This window comes from Lepidochelys kempii, chromosome 20 (genome assembly GCF_965140285.1).
Source record: "Lepidochelys kempii isolate rLepKem1 chromosome 20, rLepKem1.hap1, whole genome shotgun sequence".
In the NCBI taxonomy this organism is placed as follows: Eukaryota; Metazoa; Chordata; order Testudines; family Cheloniidae; genus Lepidochelys; species Lepidochelys kempii.
In genome coordinates, this window is record NC_136399.1 from 5,647,925 (window position 1) to 5,665,178 (window position 17,254).

Here is a 17,254-nt window from a genome sequence, read left to right on the forward strand (position 1 = left end):
CCAGACGAACACCCACACACAGGCCTACTGTGCCCATGGCTGTACAGCGGCTGCAGGGCTGCAGCCATCGCGTCCTGGACATATTCAAGGGGAGCCCGATGGGATTGGCCAGGCAAGGAGGGCGTGAGCCCTGCCCAGCTAGGATGGGGCACCATCCCCAGGCTGCTGCATCAAAGCCAGCCCTGGCTAGGAGCAATTCTGCAACCCAGGAGAGATTCTGCAACCATCCGCCCGCTGGAGAAAGACATCAAGGTGAACTTGTCCTAGCTTGGAACTCCCTGTAGCCAATGGGATACATTTGGGTTAGGAAAAAGAAAAGGAGGACTTGTGGCACCTTAGAGACTAACCAATTTATTTGAGCATAAGCTAAAGCTCACTTCATCGGATGCTTATGCTCAAATAAATTGGTTAGTCTCTACGGTGCCATAAGTACGCCTTTTCTTTTTGCGAATACAGACTAACACGGCTGCTACTCTGAAACCTGTCATGATTTGGGTTAGGGTGAATATATGTCAAGAAGACAAAACCACTCCTTGAGAGGGGCATGGCAGTGAGCTAGGCCCAGCCTGAGGGCCTCAGAGACCCCCTTGTCCCACCCTCTCTGCCTAGCTTCGGAACAGTCTAGGGGGTTCTCTGTGTGTGAAATTCCTCTCACTCTGCCTTCATTACCGGGGCTGGAGGGGGGCTGGACTATTTAGCTGCATGCAGCACATTGGCTTCTTGGGGTGAAGTCCCATCACAGAGAGGTGCACACAGGGCTAGGGAATGGGCAGCTCCCTCAGACAGTCATAGTAGTCCCTGAATCACACATGCAACACGAAGGGCCCATGAGAGTGCTGAGTCCTGAGAGCACCACGGCTCCAGCTGGACTGGATCTCCTAGCTCTCCCTCTTCCCCCAGAAGGTGGGGGTGCGCAGCTCTCAGATCACAAGGGATGCTTTGCCAGCTTATACAAGGCTATTGGAATGCATGGTTTATTGGTGGGAGAAAATGACCTAGAGAGCTGAGGTTGATGGGCCAACAGGCTTTGCAGTCTGCACTGGGTTTGCGTGCTGACGCACACCGTCAGTGAGACCAGGGACAGCACACGCACAGGGCTGTGGACAGCTCTGGCCCATGGGCTGGACTGGGCTCAGAAGCATCCAGCGGAAGGAAGGCTTCGGTATTTCACTAGAAGGGGGAATAGGTCAGAGGTGAATTGCCGATTGGAGCTGGCTCGCTCGTGTTGGCAAGCCCCGCCCTTTACAGACACGCGACTCCATCCTCGTGTCCATGCTCCCCGAGCCCTTTAAAACAAGGGTAGCCAAAGGCAATGTTTCCATGGCTGCCCCAAGGAGCTTGGCTGCTGGAGGTTACAGGACACAGGCAGCAATGCTCTACTTTGAACCAAGCGGCTAGGCCAGGAGCATGACATGCCAGAGACCCAAGGTCTCCACCAGCCACACCACCTACGAAAGATGATGCAGCTGGATTCTTTGCAAACTGAGCAAGGCCCTCAGGTCCTCTCACCCATCCCCTCCTGCTCCCTGGGCCTCCCTGCAGATGCTGCTGACTCTGCATTCCAGTGCTGGGGAATGGCAATGCTGGATGGAGACTCCCCTACGGGGGCTGTGCAGGAAGGTCTAGCAGTGTGGGGACATTTATCGTGGGTCAGTGCTCCTGCTCTGTGCCTGATTATCAGCTTCAGTGACCAATTTCTTGCTCTCACAGCACCCAGAGAGCACAGGATTTGCTGTGCTAGCTCCCTGCAGCGCCCAAAAGCCAGTATCCTGTCTCCATAGTCAGAGGCTTCGAGGAAGGTACCAGAGACCCTGCAGTGTGTAATTATGGAATAACCTTCTCTTTGGGGAATGTGCCCCCCTGTAGTCAGTGGCTGGCTCCCGCCCTGTGGAGATGGTTTTATAGTCCTGGTGTCTCCTGCCCTCTCTAGCTGGTGATATTTGGATCATCCATATATATGTCTCATCCTTTTTTGAATCCCACTAGACATTTGGCCCCCTCAATATCCTGTGGCAGTAAGTTCCGCTGGTGAATTATGTGTTGTTAAGAAAGCCTTTCATTGGTAAGTCCTGAAAGCCCAAGGTATGAATATGGCCGCAGGGGCTCCAAGAAGATGCCACTGAAGGTGTAGATGTGACAGCTGCCAGTCACGTTGTAGAAGGACACCTCTCCGGCCTCAAAGTCCAGGAGGATGCCAATCTGCCGAGGCTTCGCTCTCAGCATAAGCTCGGGCAGGGGGGAAGTGAGCGCTGCATACTCATCCCCATTGTGCAGCCACACCGTCCCGAAACCAGTCGCTGGTGAGGGCGTGAATATTCCCTGCCTGCTCACACACTCTTCACAGACCCCCAGTGTCCAACATGGCTTGTCCCCCACTTCCACCTCCCAGTAGTGCATCCCGGCTGTGAACCGCTGCCGGCCCAGGATGCAGGTGCACGTGTCAAACCGCTTGGGGTTACTGGGGACGTCCCGCCTCTTGTTGCCCACCCTCACGCTCCGCTGATCCCGGGACAAGAGCAGGTAGCCATTGGCTGTGTTGGGGTCCACAGTCACATGCGCTAGGGACAGAAAGAGAATCACATGGTGCATCCCATTAGTGTCTGTTGGTTACTTATGTCCTGCCCTTTCCTAGCACCTCCCTCAGAAGTGCTGTATAGACTGGAATGAATCCAGCCCCAACCCCCAGGAGCTGGGTCGGTGTCATTATCCCCGTATGACTGAGGCACGGGGGGTGCGGGGAATTGCCCTCAGTCACACAAGGAGTCAGCTGAAAAGCCAGGAGGAGTCCTGACTCTCCATCTCCTGATCTAAACAGTAGACAACCCTCCCTCACAGATCCAGGAATAGAACCCAGGAGTGCTGACTCCCACCCCCAGCCCCCCCACTCATACCCACAAGTTTGTTTACATTGACGGGAGATACTGCTGCCTGCTTCTTATTTACAATGTCACCTGAAAGTGAGAACGCATGAAACTTTTGTAGCCAGCGTTGCAAGGTATTTACATGCTATATATGCTAAACATTCATATTCCCCTTCATGCTTCAGCCACCATTCCAGAGGACATGCTTCCATGCTGATGATGCTCATTAAAAAAATAATGCATCAATTACATTTGTGACTGGACTCCATGGGGAGAGAATTGTATGTTTCCTACTCTGTTTTACCCACATTCTGCACATATTTCATGTTATAGCAGTCTCGGATGATGACCCAGCACATGTTCGTTTTAAGATTTCACTGCAGATTTGACAAAACGCAAAGAAGGTACTGATGTGAGATTTCTAAAATAGCTACAGCACTCGACCCAAGGTTTAAAATTCTGAAGTGCCTTCCAAAATCTGAGAGGGACAAGGTATGGAGTATGCTTTTAGAAGCCTTAAAAGAGCAACACTCTGATACAGAAACTACAGAACCCAAACCACCAAAAAAGAAAATCAACCTCCTGGTGGCATCTGACTCAGATGATGAAAATGAACATGTATCAGTCCACGCTGCTTTGGATTGTTATCAAAAGCAGAGCCCATCATCAGCATGGAAGCATGTCCTCTGGAATGGTGATTGCAACATGAAGGGACATATGAATCTTTAGCGTATCTGGCACGAAAATATCTTTCAACGCCAGCGACAACAGTGCCATGCGAACACCTGTTCTCACTTTCGGGTGTCATTGTAAACAAGAAGCAGGCAGCATTATTTTCTGCAAATTGTAACCAACCTTGTTTGTCTGAGCGATTGGCTGATCAAGAAGTAGGACTGAGTGGACTTGTAAACGCTAAAGTTTTACATTGTTTTATTTTTGAACGCAGTTTTTTTTTATATATATATATAATTCTACATTTGTAAGCTCAACTTTCATGGTAAAGAGACCGCACTACAGTACTTGTATGAGGTGAATTGAAAAATAGGGTTTTTTTTGTTTTTTACAGTGCAATTATTTGTAATCAAAAATAAATATACAGTGAGCACTGTACACTCTTTATTCTGTGTTGTAATTGAAATTAATAGATTTGAAAATGTAGTAAACATCCAAAAATATTTAAAAGAAATGGTATTCTATTGTTGTTTAACAGCACAATTAATGGCGTAATTCTTTTTTGAATCGCGCGGTTAATTTTTTGAATCGCGCAGTTAATCGCAATTAATTGTTTTAATTGCTTGACAGCCCTAATTTTAATATGGCTATTGTAAACATATACATCCAGGAACAAAACCTGTAGGCCTTAGTTAGAGGATGGGGGACTCTATCCTGGGAAGCAGTGACTCTGAAAAAGATTTGGGGGTAGAAGTGAATAAGTAGCTGAACATGAGCTCCCAGTGTGATACAGTGACCAAAATAGCTAGAGTGATCCTGGGATGCCTAAATAGGGGAATCTCGAGTAGGAGTAAAGAGGTTACTGTACCTCAGTAGTGGCACCAGTGTGATCCCTACTGTGTCCAGTTGTGGTATCCACAATTCAAAAAGGATGTTTATAAATTGGAGGGTTCAGAAAAGAGCCACAAGCATGATTAAAGGACTGGAAAACATGACTTATAGCGATACAGGCAAGGAGCTCAATCTATTTATCTTAACAAAGAGAAGGTTAAGGGGTGATTTGATTACAGTCTCCAAGTACCTACATGGGGAACAAATATTTAATAATGGGCTCTTCAATCTACCGGCGATTGGTATAACATGGAAGTTGAAGCTAAACAAATTCAGACTGGAAAAAAGGTGTAAATGATTGACAGTGAGGGTAATTAACCATTGGAATAATTTACCAAGGATTGTAAATTTACCAAGGATTCTCCATCACTGACCATTTTAAAATCCAGATTGGGTGTTTTCCGGCAAGATCTGCTCTAGGGATTATTTTTGGGAAGCTCTCTGGCCTGTGCTATCCAGAAGACCAGACTAGATGATCCCTTCTGTCACTGGAATCTATGATTTGCCTAATTTTGAGACAAAGCCGGAGCCAGTAGCCCTGGGGATGATGGAGAAAGGAAGGGAGAATTGAGGCTGTGCAGCTCAAGCCAACAACCCTAATCCAATGACTGCTTCATCTTGAGCAGATACTTTTGAATAACAAATTCCCTTCCAAACTGAGGTGGCACCCCCTCTTCTCTCCCCCAGCTGATACACTGGAAAGGGCCCAGGATGTCTGGCTGCAACAGGCCCGAGGATCACAGCCCTTCAACAGCTGCACCAGGTCCGGGGCTCGCAGCCCTTCAGCCTCTAGGCTGGGCCCGGGACACGCAGCCCTTCACCCTCTAGGCTGGGCCTAGGGCTCGCAACCCTTCAGCCTCTAGGCTGGGCCCAGGGCTCGCAGCCCTTCAGCGTCTGCGCCGGGTCTGGGGCTCGCAGCCCTTCAGCATCTCCACCTGCCTGCAACTCACAGCCCTTCTGCTCAGCTCTTTGGGACTCAGCCCCAGCCCCTGAAAAGTTGGAATTCTTTTTTAAGCAGAAAGTGGATTTGTGCCCATGACTCAAAAGCTGCAGGACAGATTCTGGCCCCGAGCACAGATTCCCCTGGGATTTGGCTGAGATGGGAGAGGAGGAACGTCAGTGTCTGAGGGGATCTGGAGAGCAGCGCAGGACAGGGGTTGAGAGAGATGCTCTCTCTCAGCTTTGCTGCCAGGACTCTGAGTTGTCTGTAGCTCATATCTGGAGGCTGGGCACTGCCTGACTGCGGGACAGGCTGATGGCACTGCTCTACTCACCCGAGACAGGCTGTGTTCTTGGAGCAGGGCTCTTCCCTGCACAGGATCAGACTCCGCCTCACGGTGTCCTTACCTTTCCTGAGTTGGCATTTATATTCCCTAGCCCTGGGCATGTTTCACTGGCCCTCATTTTCCCTAATAAGGGAGGGGTTTGCTCCTTCCTCTCTTCCTGAAGCCCTGAGGATCGTCCAGCCCTGCTGAGCTCTCGATGGTTCCCTTGGCCTTGGCTTCACAGCCTATCACGTTTCCCACTTCTGGTTTGGAAGAAACGTGCCTGCGAACATACAGCCGGTCTGGGCTTGGCGAGATGCCGGGTGAGGCCAGTGCAGGGTCTCAGGAAAGGCCATTTTCCAGTTACATAATTTCGCAGAGTTTAATGGGACATTGGACCATCAAGTCTGACTTTGGGAGAGTCATTTGATCTCTCTGTGCCTCAGTTTCACAGTCTGCAAAACACGCCTAATACAAATCCGGGGAAGTGTGCTTTATGGGTCAGGTCCCAGGCAGGAGAGGGGAGAGCCGCACTGAGAAGGCCAGAGGTTGCCGTTCTCTGCAGCAGAATCACGGGGCACAGCAGGGGCTTAGCGCTCTCCTCGGCCTACAGGACTCAGACCGGGGGTCATGCTGGCGTGTCTGAGAGCTGACGATGATCAGGAGCCACATGGCTCAGAGAAGCACAGCGATCTCATGGACCAGTTTCCAACTGGCCAGGCTGCGCCTTCACTCTCAGAGCCATGAGCCAGGCCCACTGTGTCACTAAGGCAGGGTGGGCAAACTTTTTGGCCCGAGGGCCACATGGGGTTGTAAAACGGTATTGAGGGCCGGGTAGGGAAGACTGGGCCTCCCCAAATAGCATGGCTCCCACCCCATCCACCCCCTCCCACTTCCCGCCCCCCAACTGCCCCCCTCAGAATCCCCGACCCATCCAACCCCCTGCTCCCTGTCCCCTGACCGCCCCCTCTGGAGACCTCCGCACCCTAACTGCCCCCAGGACCCCAACCCCCCCACTCCCTGTCCCGTATCCACACCCCGGGGGAGGGGAGGCAGCGGGGGAGGGGCTGGGGATTGGACAGGACGGTCCTGCGGGCCAGACGTCGTTTGCCCACGTCCTGTCCGGCCGCCTGAGCTCCCGGCCGGGGAGCGAACCCCGGCCCCTCCCCCGCAGCCGCTCGCCCTCTGCCCGGGACCGGTTCCGGCGAGCGGGGGGCAGGATTGGATGAGGGGCAGGGGTTTGCAGAGAGAGTCAGGGAGCCGGGGGAGTTCGATGGGGCGGAAATGGGGGGAGGGCGGTCGGGGGAGGGGCCGGGGCTCGCCTCCTTGGCTGGGAGCTCAGGCGGGCCGGACAGGACGTTTGCGCGTGTTGGTCGCAGGCCGGGACTCAGAAGTGAGGGTTCCGGGTGCAGGGGGAATGGGACTGTGCAGGGGGTCCAGATGAAGGTGGTTGGGGGTCAGCAGGGGAGGCTGGGTGCTGAGGACTCAGCATGGGGATCCAGGTGCTGGGGGGTTCAGTGGGATGGAGGACTCATTTGGGATAGTCCAGGTGCAGGGGGCTAGTCAGGGCATGGGTCTGGATGCAGGAAGGAGGAGCTCAGCACAGATCCAGACGCAGAGGGGGCTCTGTTGGGGTAGGTCTGGATGCAGGGAGTCTCCATCCCTGCTGAAGGCAGCACAGAAGTAAGGGTGTCAATCCTGCAATGCCCCTAGAGCAGCCTTGGAACACTCCCCCATCCCCAGTAATAACAGAAAGTTTATCACTGCTGTACTCAGTCTCATAGTGTGCTCCATCGCAAACGTGACAAAACCCAATACAAGGATACACCACCAATTATGGGTTTTGCTCACAAGAGTGAAACAAGCCTAATCGAGGAAAGCATACACTCATGCCCACACAGCAGTCTCAAATAGATAGATTACTCTGCGCTTCATCCCACATGTAGTGAAGGTTGACGGACATGTTCCATCCAAGGGCTGGCTGCAATTCAGCAAAGGATAAAATAATACCATGTGTAAAGCACTGAAATCCTTCTGGATAAAAGGCACCAGATGATCATAAAGTGTTATCAATAGTCACAACCACACATCTAATAACCAGAGGACTAAACCTACCAACCAGAGTTTGCTTCAAATAATTCCTTTCCTACTCAGTGGAGTCCAAGGGCTGTGTTATGGTGGGAACGCCAAATCCCACCCCCTTTACTTCACTACTGATGGAGGAGAAGGGCTTCCTGCTCAGGTATTGTCCCTGAATGTTATTTGAGACTCATGCATTTTTCTGTTAGACTTGGCTACAAAGTGCCTCTTTAATTTGATGGTTTCCCAGTCTGCTGAGAAGAATGGAAACCGTCTTCTCTCCAAGACACAAACCCATCCCTGCTGTCTAGTTAGAGGGAACCAATACCATTCTCTCCATCCGTCCATCCCCATTCTCTCCCATCCCTATCAGCTGCTTCTTCCCTTCTCTCTGAGTTTTCTTTTTCAGGCTATAGATACATTACAGCTTAGTGCAGATGGGCAGAGTCCTTGCGTGTTTCTGGAGAGGCTCAGCCCTGGCACTGTGTCAGGGTCGGGTGCAGCCTCACCTCTGAGTCCATGTCTCAGGGGAGGCGGGGGGCTTCAGGGTGATCTCCCACCTCCATACAGCCAGTGCGCGACTCTTGCCCCTGTTGCTGCACCCACACTGCAAAAATGTGGGAATGACACAAGCAGCTGTGGGGAAGCCGTGGGAGCCTTGGCCAGGACTGCCATTTAGGGAGGGTGGAGGGGCACCCCCATCTCGAGTTCCATACCAGAGGTCTGTTCGTGGCACATAGTCAGAGCTCTTACCTGCTGCGCCATGCAGGTGCCCTCCTCCAGCTCCTGCGGTCTATTTCCTCCACTGCACGAGGGTGTCTGGGGGTGGGCAGGCAAGGAAGAGGTCAGATGCTGAAGGAGTGGGGATCAGTGAGTTAGATACAATTGTTGTTATTGGGTCTCTGCATGAGAATAAAATATATGCATAGACTGTAACCCAGTTCTTCCTCTCCTTGAACTTGAGCCTGCTATGGTGTCATTATCCTGCGTTTGTGGCATCACACTATGGTCATGGAAAAGCAACTGGAGTAAATTCAGCATTATTGTGTAACGGCAGCTTCTACCTCTTCTACCGCCACCTCTTCAATTCGTTCTTACTGCCTGTGACGGTCGTTGGAGCTGTGTGTCTCTCTTGCCTCCGCAAGCAGTTTCCCCAGAGATTGGACTTTCTGTTAACCTGTAAATAGTTAATTAGTTAGGGTTAGTTTTCAGTAATTAGTTTGATAGAAGTGGGGGGTTCCCCCAAGCCCAATTCCCTCCCCTCTTGGGGTTTGGCACATGCCTCCATCCCAAGAGTTTAAGCCATGCGGGACCTGCTACAAGCTCATGTCAATGGGTGACCCCCAGGACTCCTGCCTAAAGTGTCTGGGGGAGGCACATCAAACAGCTCGCTTCAAGAGCTGCAAAGTTCTCCGCCCGAGAACAAAGAAAGAAAGGGACTTCAGGCTCAAAGAACTCCTTATGGAGGCAGCCCTCCGTCCCCTGCCGGCTCTGGGCGAGCAGGACTTGGCATTAAGCACCTCTGTGCGCAGCGCTCTGGCCTCTGTTAGAGAAACTACGGCTCGCACTCACCGATGCCACCTAAGCAGCACAAGAAGACGACTAGAGGGCACTCACCCATGGTCAGAGCACTGAGTCTGACAGCATAAGCGGTATGCGTCCTACGCAGGGATCAGCACTGTCGACTCTGGGCCTGCCGAGGGATCCGTCAAGTCTGGTGCCACTGGACCCTCCTGCTAGAGAGTGCCAGGTGGAGGAGCAGGAGCTCCCTTCCATCCTGGACACGTTTGAGGTGGCCAGGGACTTGATTGCCATGATGGCACCGCAGTTTCCCACCAGGCAAGATAGACCTCCGGCACCACAAGGCACGGCGCCGTCCAGAAGCAAGCCCATGATGATGAAGCTCTGCTCGCCTTCCCCACGACACCATCCTCCGACACTGTCCTGCTTGGACCACCCTGCCAGATTGGCTGAAGAAGTTAGCTGTCTGGTTCTTAAACTCAGCAGCAGCAGTCGCTCGCTGGGTGCTCAGTGATTCTCTGCCTCCCTGGGCTCAGTTCTGGCCAAGCCCTGCTTCTGCTCTGTTCCTCCACAGCTTCAGCCCAGATCCTGTCCTACACCTAGCCTTGCTCCTGCCTCAGAACCAGCCCTGCTCCCTTCTTCCCTGCCCCCGGTGATCCGGTTCTGACCCTTGGCTCTGATTCCTGACTCCGACTCTCTCTTGATTCTAGAATGACCAGGTATCCCCATTTGATAGGAACAGTCCTGATCTGGGGGTCTTTTTCTTATATAGGTTCCTATTACCCCACCCCCATCCCAATTGTTCACATTTGCTGTCTGGTCACCCTACTTGATTCTTGGCTCTGGCATTTGGATTCTGACTCTAGTTCTAATCTTTGGACCTGCTTCTTGGTTTTGGCCCTGTCTCAATCCCTGCTTTTGGCATTTGGACACTCACCACGAGGCATGACTCCCAGTCTGACCACTATGCCTGACCACCTACAACCCGGTCTCCTGACATGTGCTCAGTCTGGTTTGTGGTTTAACCATCTGATGAGTTCCATGTAACCTTGTGCATGTCTTTGTGAGGAAACCAAGTATCACCAATAATCAGTGCATGTTACTGCACAGCGATTCTCAAACTGTGGGTCGGGATCCCTTTTTAATAGGGTCACCAGGGCTGGACTTAGACTTGCCTGGGCCCAGGGCTGAAGCCCAAGCCTGAGCCCTGGGCAGCAGGGCTGAGACTTGGGCTTCAGCCCTGGGATCAGGTTACAGCTCCCCCCACCCCCTGCCTGGGCCTGAAGCCCTTGGGTTTTGACTTTGGCCCCTTCTGGCCCGGGGGAGCTAGGGCTTGGGCGGGCTCAGGGTTTGGTTCTCCCTCCTGGGGTCGCGTAGTAATTTTTGTTGTCAGAAGGGGGTCGTGGTGCAATGAAGTTTGAGAACCCCTGTTATAGCAAGTTCTCATCTTTATTATCGTTTGCCATCCTAATGCCATGTGGGAAGTGGTTTTGTTTTGCTGTATGGGGGTGGCTTGCTGCATCAGGGCCTCTAGTGGTTGAGCACGTACAGGCTCTGGCTGGGAGTTCAGATGTGGGAGGTCAGTGGGGACACTGGGGCATGGCCACTAGGTATCTCGAGGGGATGGAAGACCACGAGTGTCGATGAAGCCCCCTCGCACTAGGCCCAGGTGTCCTTGCCCCCCCGACTCCGGCCTGGAGGCACTCGCAGCAGCTCTGTGTACTAGGCCCAAGTGTCCTTGGGCCCCGGCCTGGAGGCACTCGCAGCAGTTATGCTGAGGATCTGCAACAATATGTTGCAGAGTCAGACTGCCTGAAACTAAACAAGGCCAAACAGGGCAGATATGGAAGACCAATGCTGAATAAAGCAGCTTTATGTATGGTTTAACAAATGATACAGAGAACAAGGGAACTAGCTGGGAACTGGATTGGCTGGCTATATGGATACTTAGGGCAGCTTGCTATTGGATAGGTATGCTGGGAAAAAGGACGTATAAAAGCCGGTGTAACTTCCTGCTCTGGGTGCAGGATTGGAGATTTTATTCTCCCTGTACCTTTTTGCAGCTGCAAATAAACTTTTCTGCTTCTTCACCCCGTTGTGATTATTGGGTGTAGCACACCGGGTAGCGAACCAACCTCAGCTGTTGTTTAGCCTCTCGGCACTGGGTGCTGGCAACAATAACAATTATCAAAAAGTGTCATGTTTTCTCTAGTGACGTGCTAACATATTTTGTCACCAGGATAAATATGGAATAAGTCTAATGAATTACCACAGATTTACATTGGTGTAACTGAAATTATGCATTCAATATCCTGTTTCAGGTTAGTAAAAATAAAAGAATGCTGTGGGTTTTGTGGACATGTACAAGATACAGATTTATAAAAACAACATGAAAACAGGTAGTTACGCTGGGGAAAGGGGAAGCCTTATTGAAGCTGTTGGGCATACCAGTTGTCCTTTATTCAGGATCAATGTAAAAACAATCAAGCTCTTTTGTGGAATAGATGGCTGACTTAATAGAAGTCACCATCAAGTAAAGCTGGAATAGGAGTTGAGCCATACAGTGGAAGGGGCTTTCACTGGGGTCTGAATGCAAATGCAGGGGGATGGGGTTCAGGGCGGGAGGGGGGAGGAAGAGAGGGAGTGTGACACCGCAGAAGCACAAAGGAGCCCCAGGGAAGTATTTGTAGTGTGATCTCAGAAAAAGTTGAGAGAGAGAGAGAGAGAGAGAGAGCATGCGCGCTTTATGATAGACTGCTGGATAGAAAGAGGCTTGGAATTGTGAGCCAAGAAACTATTCGTGCTGTCGTTAGGGAAATAGAACTTCGTGTACATTCTTTGTAAATAAGCAGGATTGTGTCAAAAAAATACCTGACTCCATCATCCATTTCTCCCCCTAATGGAAACAACTCACAAGACCCAAAATATTCACTAATTGCTCAGGTCAAAAGGGATAACAATATTGTGAATTCTTTTGTTTTCCTGTTCTTAGATAAAGAATAGAGCTGCTTCAGTAAAGAACCATAAACACTGAAAATACTGTTTTGTTCTCTCAGAGCTAGCTCTCAGTAGATCTAGAAAATAAGAGTGTTTGTTGTTACACAATCCTTAGAATTCAATTACTTGCACAAATCATTTTAATTTTTCTCTGATTAGGATTCAAAAATAAGCAATTAGATATTCTGTATAGTGTTTAGGAAATTTGTAGGATTAAAATCAGCATGTATTCTGTATACATGGCTTTACCATATATGCAACCTCACATCTACACTTGTAAGAGGACCACATTTCATGAAGGAGTTTCAAACCACTTCAAGCTAGGACAGTTTGAAGCTACTTTATGTTTCAAATGTGAATGGTGTCCGCTGTGTCAATTAATCTTTTTAAATTATGACCATGATCTAAGATCCACATTTTCAGAATTTTCTTACATCATTCATATGCTTGGATGAATAAGGCTGCTTTCCTGAACTGCGGTCCATATTTGGAACTGTCTTTATAGTGTAGATTCAACCACCCTCCTTATACAGTTTGGAAGTTGTTCGATACTCCCTCGGGACCAGATTTACTCTTCTTTACACAGATTTGGGCCCTAGTCGGGGAGCGACGTACTCATGTAACCGAGGAGCAGAATTTGGCCCTCCTATGGGTTCAGTCTCTCAGTTAGGCCTGTCTTTTTATCTTATCTATTGATATAGCATCCATCCCGAGAGTAGAAGAGCAGCTGTCCCATTTCAGACAAGATACATCAATACCTATATTGATTATTCACAATGGAGTTTTTATCTTTGTTGTACTGTTCCTTTTGAGAAATAAGAAAACAGAGTAAAAGTAAAATGTACTTTTTCTCCCAAATCTATGTGCCATTCCTGATCTTGATTGAACAGGGGAGAGCGTCTTTCCTCTGGATTAAGAATCCAGCTGAGACAACTACCCCAGCCCCACACATTCTACAAGGGAATCCAAAGTCAGAGCAGTGGCATTCAGTGAAGGGTAGCTGCTCTCTTTGAACATCCTGATAGATGAAATAAAGGACTGGGGGTCATCATTAAAAGTAGCTTAAATGGGAGCTCAATCCCCAGAGCTAGGATTGCCGAATCAGGAAAAAACAAGAAAGTACGTCCTCTCAGGGATTGGCATATTCAAGTTTACAAGAGAGACGATAAAGACTGGCCATGACGTAGAAAAATCAAAATTCAAGTTCGCCAGTAAGAAAAGAGCCTGAGTAATAGTCAGTTAAAGAATGGAAGGGACCAGTTGACCCAGGAAGTTACAAGAGCCTTTATTAAAATGGAGAGCTACTTTTGTCCTTCTGTCTGCTTGCTTCTGGCCAAGGTTGGCTCAGGAATAGAGGGGGAATCTCTTGGGGTCCAGCAACTCTGCTGGCTTGGGAAAGTGTGCACTGCATCACCCACTCCTCCCTGTGTGAGACAATCTCTGTGCCTCTGTTTCGACAGTTCAAAACCCTTAAAAATACCTTTCTTTACAGCTCAATACAGAAATTGCCAGAACCTAGTCCTGTACTTTTTTCTTTAAAAACAAACAATGAAATGGGGATGTTTGCACGACAATGATATGAATCCATGTCTGTATTTTTATATCTTTAGACGCTCAACAAATATACAAAAATCTGCATTAAAATAACAATTAGTAAGTTTGCAAAACTGAGCAATGGAAAGTTTGGAAATGCCAGGATTCAGGGAGTCTGAGTCCTGTGCACGTGCATTTTGACACAGCTTTTAATTGCACAATTGTCCTATTTTTTTCCACAGGCCCCTCATTCAGTGACCATTGAAGTGTTGTTTGTTGCTTGCCTTCAGATGCTGTGTACATACTTCTGCAACGTGAACACATCAAGTCAGGTTCCAGGTCGCAGTCCTTCTCTTCCAGGGGCTCAGTGGCCAGGGCCCAGTATATCTAAAATATCAGGTAAATCCCTGGGATTAGGGTTGTGGCTGACAGGGCCTATTTCTCAGGCACCATGAAGTTTTCTACTCGAAGGATGAGGCTTGTCTGTGCAGTAGATAGAGCTTTCTCAGGGGACAGTCTTTGACAGGAGAACAAACTCCCATGTCATTCTGAGGCTATTAGAGAGACAAGGTGGGTGAGGGAGAGGGTGACCAGATAGTAAGTATGAAAAATCGTGATGGGGGTGGGGTGGGATTGATAGGTGCCTAAACCCCGAATATCTGGACTGTCCCTATAAACTTAGGACATCTGGTCACCCTAGCTGAGGTAATATCTTCTGTTGGACCAACTTCTGTTGGTGAAAGAAATAACCTTTCAAGGACCTGAAGGAGAACTCTGTGCAGTCCTTTCACCAACAGAAGTTAGTCCAATAAAAGATATTACCATGACAGATGTGAGTCATATTATTAATGTACTAGAGGAAGCTGCTCAGATACTTCATTGATGAGAACCGTAGAAAAACCTAGACAGAATAAAGTGAAGGAGAAAGAGAGAGCCTCTTTCTGAGATTATCCTTTTCCTTCTCCCTAATGATCCTATTTGCTAACAAAGATATACATTCTTAGTGCTGTTGTGGCTTTGTGCAGAAGTGTGAATTGTCTCAGTAGATTCGGATGTATTTTATCTTTTAGGCAAAGATATCGAAAACAGGGAATACAAACAACACATGTTATGCAAACCCGCACCACTAGGTGACAGCAGATATGTTGAGTTGTCATTAGCTGAGAAACCATTTCAAAAAGCGAAGTCATGTTCTTGGAATTCTGCTTTAAGCCACAAGGCACACAGCTAAGCAGAGTCATCTTCTGAGTGCTGGAGCTTTAATTTTTTTTCCATATGAGAACCTGCTTAAAATCCCATTAATGAACTGTGTTCTCTTCACTCTCCTATTTGTCTGTGCTGTGACGGAAAAATATAATTGTTTGTCAATAATGGCTTTTATTTGAAGCAGAGAGTGAGAAAACATGTGTGTAAAATGCTTTGAAGAAGAAAATCTCTCTAGAAATGCAAATTATTATTATTATTATTGTTGTTATTGGGTCAAATTCTACAGTAGGTATTTAGGCTCCTAGCTTCCACTGATTTCAGTGGAAGTTAGGAGTCTAAAGACCTTTGAGGAGCTGGGCCTCATACCCTACTCAGACAAAACTTTGACTGACTTTAATTCAGCCTAGCCCTGCGCTGGGTTAAGCCCAATATCTTACTGTACATTGTACAGAAGCTTCTTGCTAGCAGGAGTCAATCTGCAGCTGTTTTTTCAGTAATGCTGTCAAGGTTCCTTCCCCACTCTGAACTCTAGGGTACAGATGTGGGGACCTGCATGAAAACCTCCTAAGCTTACTTTTACCAGCATAGGTTAAACCTTCCCCAAGGTACAAATTAATTTGACCCTTTGCCCTTGGAATTTCCACTGCCACCACCAAACTTTAACTGGGTTTACTAGGAAACATAGTTTGGACACGTCTTTCCCCCCCAAATCCTCCCAACTCTTGCACCCCACTTCCTGGGGAAGGTTTGGTAAAAATCCTCACCAATTTGCATAGGTGACCACAGACCCACACCCTTGGATCTTAGAACAATGAAAAAGCATTCAGTTTTCTTACAAGAAGACTTTTAATAGAAGGAAAGGAATAGCTCTGTAAAATCAGGATGGTAGATACCTTACAGGGTAATTCCATTCAAAACATAGAGAATCCCTCTAGGCAAAACCTTAAGTTACAAAAAAGACACACAGACAAGAATAGTCATTCTATTCAGCACAACTCTTCTCAGCCATTTAAAGAAATCATAATCTAACACATACCTAGCTAGATTACTTACTAAAAGTTCTCAGACTCCAGTCCTGTTCTGTCCCCAGCACAAGCAGCAGACAGAGACAGAGACACAGACCCTTTGTTTTTTCTCCCTCCTCCCAGCTTTTGAAAGGATCTTGTCTCCTCATTGGTCATTTTGGTCAGGTGCCAACGAGGTTACCTTTAGCTTCTTAACCCTTTGCCGGTGAGAGGATGTTTCCTCTGGCCAGGAGGGATTTTAAAGGGGTTTACCCTTCCCTTTATATTTATGACAAATGCATTTTCTGTATTTACCAGCTTTGTTTTCTTGCACCCTCAGTCATTTTGGGCCTTGTACATAATGTGTATAAATGGAATATTTATCATCCTCTCTGACTGTAATGTGTTTTAAGTGATGGTATATTGTCAAGCTGCATTCAGTATGGGTTGATCTGTTGATCCTCATTAGTGAGAGAAGTGTATGAATTACGAGCCCAAGCAGGATCCCGCTGCTCATTGCTGCAGCTCAACTTGCACTGCTGCAGAACACTATTTGTGTGTGTGCACAAGGCTTGTGTTGTGAAAACCTTGCCCCCTGTAAATACACTCAAAGTCAACCTCTGATCCAGCTCTTGTCAAATGCAGCCAGTTAACATCACAGTGACCACGGGTGTAAAGCTGTGGCCTCCTCCTTTTGAGGGTCTACTGTTGCCCAAGCTCTAAGTCAAGCTGAGGCAGTGTTGGGGTGATGAGGTGCTAATTTATGAGCTCCTTGATGCCTGCACAGTGTTTGTCATGGCTTTGCCACACATACTCTTGTTCTGTTCTTGATCTTAATCTATTCTGTGGCATTACATAGTTCATGGTGTTACTTGTCACATGCATGAACACTCTTCCCATCACTGGTCCATCCGTAGTGGACTTATATGTGGATGCCTTGCCCAGGTGGTAACAGCTGCAATGAGCAAGCATTCTTACAATTACCTGTGCTTCTACCTGATGCTGCATTTTTGAAAGGCCCGACTTTATGGAGCCAGGTGTAGACAGTGAGGGGTGCAGAACACCAGCACAGAGACAGGCAAACTCTCTGTGCTGACCATGCCCTTAGCTTCTTGCAGAGTGGCCTGCTGTTTATGTACTAAAAATGGAGTAGGCCTCAACGGTGTGCCACTGGATACTTTCCATCTTGTGCAAATGTACGAGTCCCCAGTTTACACAATGGCAT